Source organism: Stegostoma tigrinum, chromosome 2 (assembly GCF_030684315.1).
Source record: "Stegostoma tigrinum isolate sSteTig4 chromosome 2, sSteTig4.hap1, whole genome shotgun sequence".
NCBI lineage: Eukaryota > Metazoa > Chordata > Chondrichthyes > Orectolobiformes > Stegostomatidae > Stegostoma > Stegostoma tigrinum.
Window position 1 is genome coordinate 22,996,048 of NC_081355.1, and position 21,019 is coordinate 23,017,066.

Here is a 21,019-nt window from a genome sequence, read left to right on the forward strand (position 1 = left end):
ACCACCTCCACAATAACCTCAAAACTGGAGCCCCCCAGGAATGCGTTCTCAGCCCCTTATTGTACTCCCTGCACACCCGTGACCGTGTTGCCAAATTCTGAATGAACGCCATCTACAAGTTGGCTGACAACATCGCCATGGTAGGACAGATATCAAACAACGAGGAGTCAGAATTCAGAAAGGAGATCGAGAGCTTGGTGACAAGGTGCAATGAGAACAACCTCTCTTGCAAAGTCAGAAAAACTAAAGAACTGATCATTGACTGTAGAAAGGAAGAAAGAGCACACACTCTGTATACTTCAACAGAGCAGTGTTTGAGAGGGTGGAGAGCGCAATGTTCCTCGAAGTGATGACAACCAATAACCTGTCCTGGACTTGCCACGTAGATGCAACAATGAAGGAGGTAAACAATGCCTCTTCTGCCTCAGGAAATTCAGCACGTCCACAAGGTCTCTCACCAACTTTTACAGATGCACCATTGAAAACATACTGTCTGGGTGCATAACAGCCTGGTATAGCAACTGCTCTGGCCAGGACTATAAGAAACTACAGAAGGTTGTGTGCACAGCCCAGACCGTCACAGAAGACAACCTTCCACCCATAGACTCGACTTGCATGGCTTGTTGCCACAGATAAGCTGCAAACATCAAAGACCCATCGCACCCCAGCAATGCTCTCCTACAATCTCTTCAATCAGGCAGAAGAGGCAGAAGCTTGAACACATTCATTAGCAGATTCAAGAATAGCTTCTTCCCTGCCATTATTAGACTGATGAATGGACTTTCTAACTTCAAATAATACTGATCTTGCTAATGCCTAACGCACGCCCTATGGGGCATAACCTGAATGCCTCTGCCCAAATTTTTTTTCACCCTGTGATCTGTATGTCCTTGCTTACTATGATCTGCCTGTACTGCATGCAAAGAAAGCTCATCACTGTACTTGGGTGTAAATCAGATCAATCAATCAATCCCAACATATTACCCCAGGCACTTTCCATCCAACAGGCCTCCTGCACCAACTGAATGAACGTTGCTTCACTAAATCCCATATTGGATAACACGGCTTCTCTTCCCCCAACTCATCACCAACAAGAGCTGGCAACTTAACTGTTGCTGCCAAATATGCCCATGGCTCAAGGAAATAGCTTAAACATCCCAAAATAAACATCTTCCTCCCTTCCTTTCCTGTCAAGGTTCAGCTAACACTTATAACATACTGTGAATGATTGTGTGATCTGAGAATGAGATTAACAACTTTTTTAAAAAACTGCTTTTTAACACTGTTATCAAGGGAAAGCATTTGTGATATGCTGACATTGTGAATGGCTACATAAGGAGCTGCATGTCTCTTAGCGTGCTGTAGCTGAAAGCTTTGGCAGTGTTCCATCTTATAAGACAAAAGCTTGCACTATGGTCATCAATTCTGCATTATATATGGCCTGAGGAGCTTGTGCTGTTCCTGCTGCAGCGGAAGTCAGTGGCCTGAGAAGGGTGCATGACTGTTGGCTTCTGTTTTTCTCAACAGCTGGCTCACCTTTTGGTTTCTGCTGAACTCTTTCAAATCCCATCCGAACAGTCAGCCTCCAAAAGATCTGTCCAACAATGATGTCTGCCAGTCATCAGTGTTAATATCTGCCATCTTCATATCTCGTTTGCAGGTGTCCCTGAGACAGAGTAATGAATGGCTCGGAGAACGCAATCCAACAGTCAGTTCACTGTGCAGATGGCCTTTGGGTGTACAACTGTTATCCATCTGATGAAAATATCCAAGCCAGCACAGACATTGTTAGCTTAACATGAGCATAAGCTGACAGAATTAGCACACTCCTGTGATTTGGTATCCTTACCCTGGCCAGGAATGTTGAGAATGCATCTGAGACTCCAAAGATGGAAGCTTTTCTCTTTGCTTAGCATATGTTGTCCACATCTCCCTACTATAGAAGATGAAGCAGAAGGCACAAACTTATTAAACCTATGTGTTGGTGTTCTCTGGCACAATAATGACAGCATAATTAGAGTCAAATGATTTGTTTGGAAAGATTGAAAAGGCAACTGGTGCTTTCAAAGTCTGAACCACAACAGCTGATAGGAATGAAACCATAAAAGGCACAGTTGGACTGCAGCTGGATGAATAATCCTCCCATGGGAATGAGATCAGGCATGTCACTTGAAACATGTAAAGTAGTGTATCAAGAGAAGCTTTATGTTCTGTAGGTCAATTAGCTATCCACCCAAAATGCTTAGCATCTGATCACGAACAAAAAATGTCCCTCGTGTTTTCTGTACCCTTAGATTGATTTTAGAAAAATCTTACAGTTTCATGGAGTCTACAGGACTGATAATTCACTAAATGTGAGACAAAATGAAGCAGCAACACCCCTCTCCCCTCAAAGAAAATGGTTGAGAAATGAACCTAGAAATTTAGGGGTAAAAGAAGACACACTTCTTCATTGACTTCGCTTTACAGCTTAGTTCCAGTTGCCCTGAGTGACTGTTTTAGATGTTCTCCATCATTTTGATTGATTCTTTTATGTGAAGTGAAACCTTTGTAAGGAGAATACTTGTTGCCCATTAATTGCTCTTAAGAGGATGTTGTTGAGCCAGGGAGTTTATAATAGTAAAGGTGAAAGTAAAGGTAATGTCACCACATTCCCGTTCTCTCATTAGAGGGAGACAATGAGAGTGGTTCAGCCTAAAGGTCATAATGCCTTAGATCACAAGGGGAGGTTGAGTATACAGGACTCAGCCAATGTTGAGAATGAACTCATACTGTAGGCATCACTGACCAGCTGACCAGCACCCCCCTTCATAATATTAGCGGGGGATTAACAATATGGTTCTATATCAAGGCTGTATGCCATTTGGACGGGCACTTACACAATGTGGTTTCCACGCTTTCTTCTAGTCCGATTGAGGTGCTAGAGCCTGCAGGTTTGAATGATTTTGACAAAGAGAGATTTGTGAATTGATGACTCAGACTGCTACATCTGTACCAAAATCTTATAATTCAATAGATGTCCTAATGGTGACTTTGAAAATTCACACGACTATTTAAAGTAAGTTCCTGAATTAATCAAGTGGAAACTTCCTATGTTCATTTCTGGAAATGCATGCGACATGGAAAATGGGCAGAGATAAGCATGAAATGTAAAAATAGTTTCAAAATTGTGACATGGAAGTGCCAGTGTTGGACTGGAGTGGACAAGGTCAGAAGTCACACGACGCCACGTTATAGTCCAACAGGTTTATTTGAAATCACAAGCTTTCATAGCGCTGCTCCTTTGTCAGGAGGAGGAGCAGCGCTTCGAAAGCTTGTGATTTCACATAAACATGTTGGACAATAACCTGGTGTAGTGTGTCATCTGACTCAGTTTCAAAATTGATAAAGTTTACTCAGATTCATTTTCATCAGCCACACATTTCACCAACTAATTACTTTAACGCAAATCAGACACCATGCAGATAAAAGGGTACTTCATAACAAAGAAACGTAGAAATACCAGTTTATGTTTTGATAGATCGTAAAACAGGTCAATCCACCCATTGAATCTTTTGAAGGTTATTGTGATGGGCTTTACAAGGTCATAAGATCTTAGTTTGATTGAACCCATTTCCTGGTACATGCAAATTCAAATCACAAAACTAATTTAGTTTGGCACAAATTTGGAGATTCCACTCACAGTACGAGAAATGGAAAATGTTTCATTTGATACAGATGAGAAACTCTTCTGCCGACAAACTAATTATTTTTCCTGCCACAGCATTGTGGATACTGATACTTGATCTGAAATGTAAACAGAAAATACTAGAAATTCCTACAGCATCTATGCAGAGAAAAAACAGATAACATTTCAGGTTAGTGACCGTTCATTGGAACTGGGAATAGATAGAGATGTGACAGGTTTTGTGTGAGTGAAAAGAAGGAAGGTGGGACAAAGAAAGGGAAGGGAAGTTCTGTGATTGTGTGGAAAACTGATGAGATTAAATAGCAAAAGTTGTCATAATGCAAAGCTAAACAGAATTGGAATAGAAGTGAAGAAGTAAAAAGTGCACCTAGAGAAAGCGTGAAGGGTTTAGCCCGAAGTAAAGCCAAGGAAGTAAGAGATAATCAATAAAAGCAAAGAGGCATGAAGAAAAATAGGTTGGCAGTCAGCCACATGGGAGGCAGCCCAGTGAGCCCTGATAGTCTCCTTTCAAGCTTGGGCTGGGCATACCTTCCTAATTAAGTTAGAATGGCAGGGGTTGGGATCCTTGACAGCAGGGAGGCAAGTGTGAGGTGAGAAGGCGATATGGTAATCAGAAATAACAAGTGAAGAGAAAGGTCAGGCTGGAACAGGACAGGGAGTGAGGAATGCCCATTGAATTAAATTGCATTTATTTCAATGCAATAGGGCTGACAGGTAAGGCCAATAAACTCAGGGTGTTGATAGGTATGTGGGACTGAGCTTTTATAGCCATTACAGAAACATGGCTAAGGGAGGGACAGGACTGGAAGCTTAATGCGCCAGGGAACAGATGCTTCAGATGGGACAGAGGTGGAGAAAAGAGGTGAGGGGGGGTTGCATTTTTGATTAAGAGGAGTATCGCAGCAGGAGCCAGAGATGAAATATATGAGGGATCATCCATTGTGGATGGAGCTAAGAAATAAGATGGGGATGGCGACATTATTGAGGTCATACAACACTCCCCCAAATAGTCAATGGGAATTGGAGAAACAAATATGGAGGGAGACTGGGGGGACATGCAGGAGCAACAGGGTTGTCATAGTGGGGTACTTTAATTTTGCTAAAATAGACTGGGACTGCCATGGTGTTAAGGACTCAGATGGGGTGTAATTTGTTTAATGTGTTCAGGGAAGTTTCCTCGAGCAGTATGTAGAGGGTCCTAGTGAGGACGGGCCAAAACTCGACCTATTCTTGGGGAATAGGGCAGGACAGGCGGCTGAGGTGACAGTGGGGGTGCACTTTGGGACCATAGTTTAATTAATTTTAAAATAGTTATGGAGAGTGACAAAACTGGTCCACAGGTTCAAGTTTTACACTTGGGCAAGGCGAATTTTGATGGAATTAGACAGGAGATGGCAGGGTTGATTGGAGTAGTTTGTTTGCAGGTAAAGGGAACCCTGGCAAGTGGGAAGCCTTTAAAAGTGTGATAGCTAGAGTTCAAGGTCTATATGTTCCTGTGAGGGTGAAGGACAAGGTTATCAGGAGTAGGGAACCCTAGATGACAAGAGATATTGAGGCTTTGACCAGAACGAAGGAGGCATAGCCCAGGTACAGTCAGCTGGGATCAAGAGAATCTCTGGAGAAAGATGAAAACCTGCTGTCATAAATTACTTAAAAAGGAAGAGAATATTTAAAGTAAATTTATGTCCTTTAGAAACAGACTGGAGGTGTAATAATGGAGAATAAGAGTTTGCAGAGAAGAACAACAAATATTTTGTGTCTGTCTTCACTGTGGAGCCCAGAGAGAACATACCAGATATTTGAGAAGCCAAACTACAATAATTGAAAGGAACTCATAAAGGAATTGATAGCCGTAAACACACTGACGTATTAATAAGACTAATAGGTAACACATCCATTGGACCTGATACTGAAACTCTGTTGTTCCAAAATAGTTAACTGAAAGAGTAACACGCATGCCACACAAATACCGGGCAATGGCCATCTCTAATATGAGACAATCTACCCACTGCCCCTTGACATTCAATAGTGTTTTCATCACTGAATCCCCCATTATCAATAACCTGGGGGTTACTATGGACAAGAAACTCAACTGAACTCACCATAAACACTGTAGCTACGAGAGCAGGTCACAGGCTAGGAATACTGCAGGGAGTAACTCAGCTCCTGACTCCCCAAAGCCTGCCCAGCATCTATAAACCACAAGTCAGGACTGTGATGCAATGCTCCCCACTTGCCAGGATGAGTGCAGCTTCAACAACTCTCAAGAAGCTTGACACCATCCAGGGCAAAACAGTCTGCTTGATTGATGCCACATCCACAATCATCCACTTGCTTCACCATAGTATACACCATTCCTACTGAGTGCCAATCTACAAGATACTCTGCAGAAATTCACCAAAGATCCTCAAACAGCACCTTCCAAACCCATGACCATTTCCATTTATAAGTGGAGGGGTAGCAAATACATGGGAAATACACGAGCAGATTTTTTTTTCTCTATGGCAAGAGACCAAAAAGATTTTGGTATTAAGGCAGATTTGGTGGGGTCTTTGTGCTAAGGGTCAAAACAGTTTTCTTCATGGACTTTGCTTGAGACTTTCTTGAGCAATTCTTATTGATTTTTAAGGTTTACTCTTTCTTTTTCAGCAACTACTTTGTCATTCTCACTAACTCATTCATGACCTTATTTCATCACATAGTATTAGTAGCTTCTGTATTTGTGTTAACTTACGTGGTATTTGGACTCACAAATGAATAAAATGAGAAGGTTTGATCAATATCCTCCACAAATATCAACTCCCCAATAAACGTAAAGCCATAAAACAGAAAAGTATTAATTTACATAGATAGTTTAGTATTTAAATTGGAACAAGACCACAGACAAAAGTTAGCAAAGAAAGTTTTTTACAAAATAACTGTTAAAACATCCAAATACAAGAAGCTATCACACTCAACGTACCTTCCACAGACTAATCAGGTGACAGCTAATGTGTTTCCATCACATATACAAAAGCTGGAACAATCTAACCAGGAAGTTTACTGCCTCTCGGATTTTAATCGTAAATATAATTTTAATAATTAACACAGGGCTCATGAGAATAGTATTCACTACATCTTTCTAAATATAGTAGCTCCTGAAAATACGCGGCCTTAAACAAGATTCCGAATTCAGTTGGAAGGAATTCAATGCCTTCTTGATTTCAGATTTTGTTGGATCCCTACTAGCTGTATATTTCTTCTCCCCCAAGCAATCCTGCAGTCTCATTTCTCCCTCACACTTATCTTGCACTGTCTTGCCTCCTGTATCTTCCCCACCAACCATCCACTCCCTGTTGATGCCCCTACCTTGCAATTGGCAGATGAAACTCTGATCTGGCAAAAAGCTCCCAATCCTGAACTTGGTGAGAGATAGCTCCAGTTACTACCTCAGCATAAGTAGGTTTTCAGTCGCTCCCTCACTTCTGTCACTTACTTTTCCCACTGCCCATTGCTCCCCCATTCATAGAACATAGAACATAGAAAAGTACAGCACAGTACAGGCCCTTCGGCCCACGATGTTGTGTGTGGAATAATCCTCATCCAAAAATAAAATGACCTAACCTACATTCCCCTCAATTCACTGCTGTCCACGTGCATGTCCAGCAGTTGCTTAAATGTCACTAATGGCTCCGCTTCCACAACTACCACTGGCAAACTATTCCATGCGCTCACAACTCTCTGGGTGAAGAACCTCCCTCTGACCTTCCTCCTAACACCTTAAAACTATGACCCCTCATGGCAGTCAATCCCGCCTTGGGGAAAAGCCTCGGGCTATCGACTGTATCCATGCCTCTCATTACCTTGTACACCTCGATCAGGTCACCTCTCTTCCTCCTTCTCTCCAGAGAGAAAAGTCCGAGCTCAGTCAACCTTTCCTCGTAAGACAAATCCTCCAGTCCAGGCAACATCCTGGTAAACCTCCTTTGCACCCTCTCCAAAGCCTCCAAATCTTTCCTATAATAGGGTGACCAGAACTGGACACAATATTCCAAGTGTGGTCTCACCAGGGTTTTGTAGACCTGCAGCACAACCTCGCGGCTCTTAGACTCGATCCCCCTGTTAATGAAAGCCAAATCACCATATGCTTTCTTAACAACCTTATCCACCTGGGTGGCAACTTTGAGGGAGCTATGGACTTGAACACCAAGATCCCGCTGTTCCTCCACACTGCCAAGAATCCTGCCTTTAATCCTATATTCAGCACTTAAGTTTGACCTTCCAAAATGCATCACTTCGCATTTATCCAGGTTGAAGTCCAACTGCCATCTCTCAGCCCAGCTCTGCATTCTGTCAATGTCTTGCTGAAGCCTGTAATAGCCCTCAATACTATCAACGGCACCTCCAACCTTTGTGTCATCAGCAAACATATTAACCCACCCCTCAACCTCCTCATCCAAGTCATTTATAAAAACTACAAAGAGCAGAGGCCCAAGAACAGAGCCCTGCGGGACACCCCTCAGCACTGACCTCCAGGCAGAATACTTACCATCATGGGTTGCTTCTCTCCTGTAGTTATTGCTGACAAGTTCATCTTCCCAGCCTGCCATTTGAGGAGAAGCATTTCAACATTTCTTTGCATTCTATTTATGGGCATAACTTTTTCCTAATAGGCCACCCATTTTGTGGCTGAACAGCTTGGGAATTTTTGGGGCTGGATTCACAGAATGTTAACAAGCAAATGACAAGTACCCAGTTTTGTCTGTAGATTGTGCTACTCTGCACTTATGGGGGCATATAGCATAGACAATGGCAAAAGCTTCAGTTGGTACAGTTGTGCCAATATTTTCTTTGATATTCATGGTGCTGAACATCAGCCTGCTTTGGTTTGGTAATCCTCATCTTCTAATGTATCCCATGGCATTTTGCGGATGTTGTCTTGGTACTGTTTCGTACACATTCTTGGTTACTTATAATACTATACCTGCCTGACTTTTTGTTGTGGTTCTTCGTAAGCCTAACCACTTGAACAAATAATACATAGCCTGTTGAATCTCTTGACCCAGCTGTATGGCTAAGTACTTGTATATGCTTTGTCCATTACTTCCAAGCTATAGCCTTTGGTTTGGCCCAAGATATCTGTTTGGAAAGCTGCTATTGTGGTAGATGTTATCATGAGCTTGATCATTCCATTGGCTAGCTGTGCTATTATGAAATCACAATCAGGCCTTTTATCGCTACCTCTTCATGAATTGATCAAATTGTCTCCATCAGTTGATGGCTAAAAGATATGAATTCCAGACAGTGCCTTAAATATCATTTAAGAAAAAATACATAAGTACTTTTCACGAATCTTTGCAAAAATGCACATCTGTAATGTTCATTCTTTACTTTTAACAGGACTGCATAAAAGTTTTATGAGGAAACACATTTTGTTCAATGTCTTTTGCAGATCTCTTCAAAAGGAATTGAAAAAATAGCTTTTAAATGAGGTTCATATGTTCGTACATCATCATACTTAAATGATGCAAATATTCTCAAAGCATAAAGAGAAAAGTCAGCATTATCTCCTCCTGTAGAACTTATACTTTTATATGTGGCAGGGAGCAAAAGTTGATTTGTTATGAAACAATTCTTCAGCAATGGGCAAGGAGGTATCATATACTCCTGGCCGGCCTACCACCATATATCTTCCAAAATGTTGAGCTCATCTAAAATTCTGTTACCTCCATTCTAATTTGCACCAAACCTGTTCATCCATCATCCCTGTGCTCACTGACATACATTGGCTACTAGTCTAGCAATGCCTCATTTTTAGAATTCTCATTGGTATTTTCAAATCCTTCCATGCTCCCTCATCTCCACTCTAGGAGAAAATGAAGGTGACGGCTTGAGCGTAGGTCAGCAAAGGCCCACTGTTCTGTGGAGTGGAATGGACTCTGAAGAAAATAAATCGATCATTAAACAGACAATAAGGCATTGCACATCCTAGAGTTTATGAATTGGGCACAGGGGACAAATGCGAAGAGTTTATATTGAATTCATATGTGACACTAATCTGGCCCCAGCTGAAGTTATTGCACTAGTTCTGACATCAGTTTTTAGGAAGGATGCAAACTCACATGCAAACGTAAGAGTTAGGAAGAGTAGGCCACTCAGCCCCTCCAATCTATTCCGCATTCAATAAGATCATGCCTGACCTGATTGCACCTCACTGTCACCTACCCCTGATAACGTTTCACCCACTGGTTTATCAAGAATTTGTCTATCTCTGCCTTAAAAATATGGAAAGACTCCATGCCCTCCAACATTTGAATAACAGAGCTCCAAAGACTCACAATTCCAAGTGACAATATATTCTTCCCCATCTCTGAATAAATGAGCACCTCTTAATTTTAAAGCAAAATCGCAGACATTCTGTCAGGAATGTTTAGTATGTTGGAGTTTTTTGTTTGAGGTTATAACCAGAGAGTGAATAAGGAAATTCTGGTGGATGTGGTTTATGTGGATTTTCAGAAGGGTTTTGAGAAGGCACCACACAAGAGATTTGCATACAGAATTAAAATGCTTGGGATTGGGTGAGTGTACCAAAATGGATACAGAACTGATTGGCAGACACAAAGAAAGAGTAGTAATGAATGGATCTTTTTCTGAGTAGCAGGCAGTGACAAATGGGCTTCTGTAAGGATCAGTGTTTGAATCCCAGCAGTTCACAACATACATTAATGATTTAGATGAGGAAACTATGAGTCATAGCTCCATGTTTGCAGATAATACAAAGGTGGGTGGGAGGGTGTACTATAAGGGGGATGCAGCAAAAATTCAGTGTGAGTGGGACATGTTATCTAAGTGTGCAAGTATATGACAGATGCAGTATAATGTGGATACATGAAGTTATCCATTTTGGTACTAAAAACACAAAGGTAAAATATTATATAAATGGGAATAGATGGGAAAGGCAGAGGTACATTGAGATCTTATACACCAGTCATTGAAAGTAAATATGCAGGTTCTGCAAGCAATGAAGAAGGCAAATGGTACATTGATAGTGAGAAGATTTGTGTACAGAAGCTGGGCATTGGTGAGACCACACCTGGAATATTGTATGCAGTTTTTGTCTCCTCATGATGCCCTTGATATTAGGAGAGTACCAAATTAATTTCTAGGATCACAGGACTAATGTTTGGCAGAAGATTCTATGGGTTGGGACTATATTCACTTGATGTATTGAAGAATGGCTGGGGTTCTTATAGATACCTAGAACATTCTATCAGGATTAGACAGGGTAGGTGCAGGAAGGATGTTCTAGATGACCAGGGAGCTCAGAACCAGGAGTTACAATCTGAGGACACAGGACATGCCATTTAGGACAGAAATTTTTTCACATAGAGAGTGGTGAAACTGTGGAGTTCTCTGCCACAGGAAATTGTTGTGGTCAAAACATTGAAAATATCCAAATTCTTAGGACTAAAAGGATCAAACGATATTGAGATAAAGTAGGTACAGAGTGCTGAGTTGAAAGGCTGAATGGCCCACTCCTGCCTCTGTATTTCTGTGTTTCCATATTTTTTATGCAGTGCCCCCTCATTCTAGTTTCTCCTAGAAGACATTCTCCTGCTTCTGTACACAAATCATCTCACTATGACAGCCAATGTACCATTTGCCTTCTTTGCTACCTGCTGCACCTGCATGCTTACTTTCAGTGACTGGTATAAAGGGGAAACATCTTTTCCACATCCACCCTGAAGATCCGTCAGGATCTTATATTTTAATCAAGTTGCCTCTTATTCTTCTCAACTTCAACAGATACAAGCCTAAGTTAACTTTTCTTCATGAGACAATCCACCCATTCCAGGTTTTAGTTGAATACACATTCTCTGAAATGCTTCCAACATCATTACATTCTTCCTTAAATACGGAGATCAGTGCTGTGCACAGTATACAGTTTAAGACATGTAGATGTCTTAAGATGTAAGATTGAGTGCAGAAAAGATTCCTGGAAAACAGCAACTCATATTCCGCTTGGGAACCCTGCAGCCCAACGGCACCAATATGGATTTCACCAGCTTCAAAATCTCCCCTCTCCCCACTGCATCCCAAAACCAGCCCAGCTCATCCCCGCCTCCCTAACCTGTTCTTCCTCTCACCTATCCCCTCCTCCCACCTCAAGCCGCACCTCCATTTCCTACCTACTAACCTCACCCCGCCCCCTTGACCTGTCTGTCCACCCCGGACTGAACTATCCCCTCCCTACATCCCTACCCATATTCTCTTCTCCACCTATCTTCTCCTCTATCCATCTTCAGTCCGCCTCCCTCTCTCTCCCTATTTATTTCAGAGCCGTCTCCCCATCCCCCTTTTCTGATGAAGGGTCTAGGCCCGAAACGTCAGCTTTTGTGCTCCTAAGATGCTGCTTGGTCTGCTGTGTTCATCCAGCTTCACACTTTTTTAAATCTCGGATTCTCCAGCATCTGCAGTTCCCATTATCTATGATCACAAGATGAATTTATTGTTGGTGTGAACTGAGCAAAAATTTCCAATTCTAAACTTCTCATTGTTGTGTGATGATGTTGAATTTCTAATCCATAGGTGCTGCAATTCCAGGATTGCAAGAGACTCTATCCAATTTCTACCTGAGAAGCTGTGAATATTGGTTGTAGAGACATGTGTATTTCAAGCTACATATTGGCTATTTAGAATGACTGCCTAATTCTTGCCTATGAATTCTTACTTCCTGTTTTGACATATTGCATTACTTTGTGCTAACCATTTCTATGATAAAGTTGTATATGTATATTTACATGTTTTTTATTCATCCACAAGATGAGGGTGCCCCTGACTAGGCAGCATTTATTGCCCATCCCTGATTGCCTGGAGGGCAGCTGAGTGTCAAACACATTGCTGTGGGTCTGAAGTCCCATGTAGGCCAGACCAGGTAAGGATGGCAGTTTCTTTCCCTAAAGGACATTAGTGAACCAGATGGGTTTTCCAACAAATAACAACAGTTTTATGGTCATCATTCGACTCTTAACTCCAGATTTTTTATTTAATTCAAATTCAACCCTCTGTCATGGTGGAATTCAAACCCAGGTCCCCAGAGCATTACCTGGGTGTCTGGATTAACAGTCCAGTGATAACACCGCTAGGACATCACCTCCCCTTAATGCCAATTCTGAAGTTAAATTGCAGCTAGAAATTGGGATAATTTGGACACAATTTAATGTTATATTCTCTTATCTTTACAATACTGCTTTCTGAAAATGTTCGACCTGATACTTTTTCTCAATAACTGAAGTTTTAATTGTTGGAATTAGCAGGTAAACAGAGCTAGACGTTACATATTTCACAACATTTATTCATTTACTCAATTTGAATCTATTTTCCTTCTAATACTTCTGTACAGTTTTTACTTGAATGCCTCTACCTCCCCTAAAAGCTTTGAGTGCAGGCTAGAAAGAGGTACTGCCATTTTCTCATTTCCCATGATAATTTCGCTGCTTTAAATGGTATTAATGTTTACTTTGGCTACTCTTGTTATATATCTGTAAAAGCTATTACTCCCAGTCTAGTTTTTCCCCTTTTAGCCAACATATAAGTGGCCCTTTTATGATTTCCAAGACATTCCCAATTTTCAAACTTATTACTATTCTTTGCAACATTATATGCATCTACTTTAAATCCAATATTGACCTAAATTTCTTATATTATTTCTTACTCATCTAGCATCTAGTGATAAAGCTGGTATCCACTTAGGTTTAGAAGAGTAAAATGCAACTTGTTTGAATTAGAAGATCTTGAACAATCTTGAGAGGTTGGATGTGGAAAAAATGTTTCCCCTTAAAGGAAAATCTAGAACTAGGGCTTGCTTTAAAAATAAGGAGCCACCCATTTAAGACAGATATAAGGAGATAGCTTTTTCTTCTGACAGAGGATTGAAAACTTTTGGAACTTTTTTCCTAAAAAGGGAGGGAAAGGAGAGTATATGAATATTTCTAAGGCACAAGTAGATCAATTTTTGATAAGCAAGGGAGTGAATGATTATTGGGGTCAGTAGAAATATGGAGTAATCAGGTCATCCATGATCTTATTAACTGGGGGGCAGGTTCGAGGGATCAACTCCTGCTCTGAATTCTTAGGTTTGGAGCCAGCTATGGATGGATCTTTACTGAGCTTTTGTGTTTCAATAGAATGTATTTTTCTTGAATATTTTGAATTTGTCTTTACTGTTTATTTACCGGCATACCTTTGAACCTTTCATCTTATCAACTTAATTCAGTTTTCTTCCTCATATCTATGTCATTTTCAAACTTAATGTGGAAGTTAATTCAGTTTTATTCACCATTTTCCAGTGAATTCTGCTCCATTGCATCAAATAGATACAAAAATAACTTTCTGCACTTACAGTATATTCCTCCAGGAACTATTTACGAACTCGTCTTTTTGATCTTATTTGCAAAATTTGGTTGGCCCAGCTAATATAAAGATGAAAGGCACCATCAACTATATACATCAAAAACTCACCTTCTCTTTCCTTGATCAAATTCTCACTATGTGAGTTAATACCAAAATACACATTCTGAACATTAATGTAAATGGTCTCCTCTTCTCAGAAGCTATCCCCCTTCACTTCAAATCTGCATTCATCACTCTCTTCTCATAAGCCACCCTCGCCCCTTCTGTCCTCATGGTTTACCACTTCATCTCAAAGTTTCCATCCCTTTCAGGCCCTTAAATGTGATGCCACCTCCATTATCTATGGCCTGCTTTCCTCCAACTCCCATATTTTCTTTCCAATAAGGAGTTTTCAGATGACTACAAATCAATGTTAATCAAAATCAGAATAGTCTCCTCTATGGCGCCCACCATGGAGTAATTTTCTGCCTCTTCTTCCAGCTTTCTGCAGGCTTTCATGCCACTCATGAAACCAAACTTTAGGAAATGTGGCAAACAGTGAGGATACGAAGCAAGTAGAATGGGCAGACAAGTGGTAGCGAAATTTAATACACTCAATTCTGAAGAGATTCATGTTGACACAACTATATTAAATGAGTTATATTGTACTTAATGACACAGTTTCTAAAGTATGCAAGGGCAGAGGGGCCCAGGCATAATGATATGAAAAGTGAAAGGATGCATTAAGAGAGTACATTTGCAAAGTGGCTTGGATTCTGGGCTTCATAAATCGAGATATTGAGCAAAAAAAAAGAGGTATTATGCTGAACTCTTACAAACCACTAGTTAGGTTACAAGCAGAAATCACATCAAGGATTAATTGAGCTACCTTGAAGTTCTGTTCATTTTCCTTGGTGCACAAGCCATTGCGGGAACTTTTGATATGTTCGAGATTATAACAGTTTTGGATAAGATAGGCAGAGAAGAGCTAATCATATTTATTCATGTATAAAGACTAGGTCAACACAGCTGAAAACCTTTTAGTAAGAGGTACAACATGTCTTGTGAGGAAGAATAAGTGGCAACAACCAGGAAGTGACCATGCACAAAGAAGGTAAGTTGTGGAAACAGTTACTTTAAAAGAAAGTTTGATCAATTCTTGAAGGAAATAAACGTGCATGCATCTGGGGGATTGGTCTATACATTTAACTTATTTGTTTTAAACCAATTTGTTCATGGCTTAGGCAGTAATCCAGAGATTATTATCTTTGTGATTCTGCTTTTTAATTTGGCCCCTAGCTACTCATATTTCTAGAAGAGCCTCTTTCTTAGCCCTGTCCATATTATGATCATAGAATCCCTACAGTGTGGAAACAGGCCTTTCAGCCTAATGGGTCCACACCAACCCTCTGATAGCATCCCACTCAGACACATCCCCCTACCTATTCCAGTGACGCTGTATTTCCCATGGCTAACCAACCAAACCTACTTACCCCTGAACATTATAAGCAATTTAGCAAGGCCAATCCACCTAACTTGCTCATCTTTAGACTGTGGGAAGAAAGCAGAGCACCCAGTGGAAACCCACAATGGGGAGTATGCGCAAACTCCACACAGGCATCCACCTGAGAGTGGAATTGAACCCAGGTCCCTGGAACTGTGAGGCAGTAGTACCAACCATTGAGCCATCATGCCACCCAAAATGATATCTGTATGCATCACAACAATTCAATCAATCAGTCACATAACTAGGGCTCCAGAGAGGGCTTTAACTGAACAGAATGATGCAAGGTTTATGAGAAAGGAGTTTTAGAAAACTCAAAATGGGAAAGAACGAGAGAACAGTGCCAAATAGAGATAGTAGGAACTGCCGATGCTGGAGAATCTGAGATAACACAGTGTGAAACTGGATGAACACAGGGGCCAAGCAGCATCAGAGGAACAGGAAAGCTTCAGAAGAAGTGTCATGACCCGAAACATCAAGCTTTCCTGCTCCTCTGATGCTGCTTGGCCAACAGCGTCAAATGACTTTTTTCTGATTGAATTTTATAATTATGCCTTTGTGAAAATAGTATTGTCTTTGTTACCAGCTCCAAAAATATCTTGTTTATTGCTTTATTTAACCGTGCAACTGCTGTTGGTGGGCCTATAAACTACTCTGACAAGTGTTCCCTGACTTTTGCTCTTCATAATCCTCATCCATACCGATAGTATTCCCTGATTTTCTGAGTTGAAATTCTTTCTCACTAACTTCCTGACGTTATCATTTACTACCATGGCTATCCCACCAAATTTTTACCTTCCATCTGCCATTCTGAAATGTTGTACACCCTAGAATATTTATTTCCAAATCTTGGTCATCCTATAACCATGTATCTCTTTTTCTGCCATTATGTTCATGTATGTTGCTGCAAAAACTCTGCAAATTCAGAGAAAGTGATTTCATTTTTTTGATGACTATTCCCTGCATAGAACTAAATCTGATTAGCTTTAACTCTAAAATCTCTATCCTAACATAGAATTTTTAACAGTACAGAGAGAGGCCATTTGGCCCATCCTGTCTGTAATGTCTCCAGAAAGAAGTACCCACCTAGGCGCTTTCCTCTGTCCTACCTCTGGACCTCCTTAAATTCATCAGTTTCAAATATATATCCAGCTCTCTTTGAAATCTCCTATGGAGACCACCTCCGTTGCTCTCCTCTTCAGTGAATCCAAATCATAACAATTCCCTGGGTAAAGCAGTTTCTCCTCATCACATTCCCAGACCTCTTGCTGACAATCTTGAAATTGTAAACATGTTCTACTCAGCTTAAGTTTACCAACTGTTGTGATCGGAACAAGGTCAGCCAGGTGGACCTGGATGGTCACAGACAACATTTCATATACCAACAGGGAATTTGAGTATTTCCTAAAGTCTAATGGCACTCGACATGTAAGGACAGCTCCATACTATCCATCATCTGATGGTCTTTTGAAAAGAAGGCAATTTAAAGAGACAGCCCATAGCTTCACTCAATATCAAACTGCCATGATTCCTGTAAGATTATATGACCACTCCTCACGCAACTACAGGGCCAGCTGCAACAGAATTGCTGATGGTGAGAAGACGAATCTTCCCAGAACTGGGGCTGGAGCTTGAAATGGCATCAGGGAATGCCAGTGTTTGACACAAGACTCCTCTAGGCAAGGGAGGCAGTTTCCTTCAGGAGATGAAGTTTGGTGCTGAACCCAAAGACATGGCCCTGCATGAGTAATAGGCATGGTCAATGTGAGGCCAGGTCCTGTGATGTATAAAGTTCGGGTAGATGAGATGACTCTGAACAAGCATATGGTCGACATGAAAGCTGCACCTTGCACATGGGGCAGGAAGAGAACATGCCCAGCCCCTCAGAACATCCAGCAAGACTGTCAGAGCTTGTGGCTTCTCTGCACACCACCACCCACCCACCCCAAACCCAACCCAGGAAACCTCTGAGGATGAGATTGACACAACAGATGTTGCAGCCTCAATGCCAAAACTGCCTGCAGAAGATGAATTTCAGCAGAGACACTCCAGGCACAACAGGCAGGCTACCCCCCTGTATGTATTGCCAGTATCCAAGGCAAAGCTGGAGGAACCAGATCTGGTGGGAAAACGCTCCAAGAGAAGCTACAGCAAAAAGAACAGGTCTACATCCCAGGACTTAGAGTGGGGCGGTGGGGTGGGAGTGTGGGATATAATGATTGAAACTAGGTCAGCCAGGTGAACCTCATAGAGTAGGAGTACCCTGATTTTGGTGGCTATGAACCTGGTCCAATCAGGGAGCCCTAGCTGACAGATAGAAACAAGAGTGTCAGGGGTTCTGCTCACTGTAGGAGCCAGCTGTGAGCTAGCTGTGGTCCATGTCATGTGTTATGCACATGTAAATAAAGGATGACTCGATGATGGGATGCCAGCCTTCATGGAGTTATTCACCAACATCGACTTATTTTTCTGTTGTCTCAACTTTCATCTCTGGATTTCTAGATTTTCTTACATCTGTTTGATTAAAGTTATTCCTCTGCCTTGGATATATGCTGGTGCTCTATTATGTTTGTATGCTCTGTTCATCCAGGTCACACTGTTGCTACCATTATCCATATCACTACCCAACACTACTGCCTTATCCTTTCTCTTAGATTTCCAAATGTCATCTCTCAGGAACACCCACCACCGCCATTCCACCTACATTTGTTTGAAAGACCTCTCGCGGTCCCAGTTATACAACTTATAAGCGCACTGATTCCAACTGAACTCAGGCAAAGGCCATCCTATTAGTACAGGTCACTCCCACTCTCTTTCCCCAGTACTGAGCCTGTATCTATGAATCAAACCCACTCCCCAACCAAACTTTAAGACATATATTCAAATTTCATTTTATTTCCCTTACGCCAAATCGCGCATGGCTCAGATATTAATCCAGTGATTACTATCCTCGAGGTTCTGCTTTTTAATTTAGTCGCTAACTACTCATCCTCTCTTAGTAGAACCTCTTTCTCAGTCCTACCTTTGTTATTGGCACTGATAGACACCACAATAACTGGATCTTTTTTGTGCCACTCCAAATTCCTCTTCAACTTGGAGGTGAAGTCCCTCACTGTCCTGTCACTTGGCAAGCAACACACCATCAGGTCTGAGCCTAGGTCACAGAGAACAGCGTCTATCCTCCTGACTATACTATCTCCCACTACAACTATATTCTTTTTAACTCCTGCACAATTGACTGTCTTGCTGTATCAAGGTGGCATGGGCCAAACATCCTTGGTGCATTTGTACTCAACTGTCCTTGCTTATGAACATACGTTCTGATTGGAGACCACTCTTCAACATATATATAGCTGGAATCTTCAGTGATTCATTCTTCTCCTCTTCTACTGCAAATATCACCTGCAGCTCTTCACAATTCTTCACCCTCAATACAGCAGGGTCATCTGGTTCTGCGCTGTAGGACATGGAGATAATATATCTTCAATTGTCTTGGTCTGACATTTAGATCATTCCTACCTATCAAATCTCAGTCCCATCTTAAACTGTCAGAATGATGTTCCTTGGTTTCAGATCTTTCTTTGGATAACTACGTCTGTTGAAATAATCGTTGAAAGAGAGATGTTCTTCCATATTATGTGCTTGGTAACTGTACCGTCCACTCTGATGTCAAATTTCAGCATCAGGATCGTATCTGTGGGTTTAATTCACAACTGTTTCTTGATCTGAAAGATGGTATAATTATTTTATCTCTGAGAACTGTCACAATGCAGACATTTGGGTGATTCCTATGTCTTGTCATGAAGGTATAATTATCATCTTGTAGGATTTATTTAGTGTTAAGCTGTCAAAAGTATGTTTGTTTCAAGATCTTAGTTCAGTATTACGGTAAAAGCCATTGAGTTGAGATAAGTGCTTTAAACAAAAATTCAGCAGCAACAGACGGCTGTCTCTACGGAAGTTTACTTAACGCTTGTCAAAATCTTATCGCCAGAGCTGACTACAAAGAGTAATTTGGAACATGAGACTCCTCCAAGGATGCCCAGTGAATTTCCTAAAGATGTGAAAAATTATGGGTATTGTGATAATGGCAAGGAGTCAAGAAAGATACTTCAAAGGGATTCCAGCATGATTGACTTCCTTGAAGACAGCAGGAACTGCACATACTGGAATCAGAATCAATACAGTGTGGAGCTGGAGCAACACAGCAGGAGAAGCAGGAAAGTTGACATTTCCCCGATGGTCCTGACCCGAAACATTGACTTTCCTTCCCGTCTGATGCTGCCTGACCTCCTATTTTCCTTCAGCTCCATGCTGTATTGATTGGCTTCCTTGGCTTTTTTTTAGAAACCGTTGTAGTTGTATAGCAGCCAGTTTGAATTCTGAATTGTGTCAAGTCCGGCTGAGAACAACCATTTTGTGCAGGACACCCAAGAGGAACTCTGGCAGATATCATGAGAGGGGACTCCTGGCCAAGAGAGCACCAAGGAAAGATATTCAGGAATCAGCTGGTGGTCTGCTGGCAATCTGCAAGGGCCATAACTGCAGAATTAGAAATGAACAACTAACTTTGTCTCTCACCCAAAACCTGAAGATTGTGAATAATGCTTCAACAAATTTTTCTTTGTCTGCTTCTTTTACTATCTTAGAGTGGAAACTGTTGGATCTTAAAGTTTTTTAAAAATATATATCTCATTAGTTTCCCAATTTATTTTTAAAGAATAGTTTATATTGCATCTAGTTTGTTCTTCCACAAACTTTTTTTTTGTTCTGCTTTGAATTACTGGTACTTCATTCTCATCTTCTACTGTAAAGACTAATGTAAAGTCATTACTTAAAATGTCTGCAATTTCCAAATTCGCAATTATACTTTTGGATGCATGTGTTATTGATGAATGTACATACTCTTAGCCACCTCCCTTCTATTGATGTATTAATAAAAATTCTTTATTCTTGTCTATGAGGTCGTAAATTGAGGTTTGAATCTCTCTCAGGAATCAAACATTTCCTTTCTGATGCATGCTGTTGCTCTCAGAATTGATGAATCCACAATGGAGAAGATGACAATGCATGCATATAAAATATATGTTGAGGTGAACGCTGTAAGGATCATGAAGACTCAGATGCACAAAGCAGAGGAATACAGGTAAAATTTGTTAGTAATTTATACTGATCACAGAAGTATTAAGATCATAGTGAAAGTAAGCTTTCAATATTCAATTTCCACTATTCCTAAAATGTCCATGCACTCAAAATGGTTTTAGGATGGACACAATAAACTTGAAATGAAGGGCTGGCAGGTGATCACAGACAAGGCAATCAATATTGGAATTATCATTTTAATCAAAGACTCTGAAACTCAGTGAACCATCAAGAAATTCACATCTCTTGTTTTACTGACATTTGCATGCTAAAGTCACATACTAGGAGGTGAAATGTTATCTGCACCTATCCAG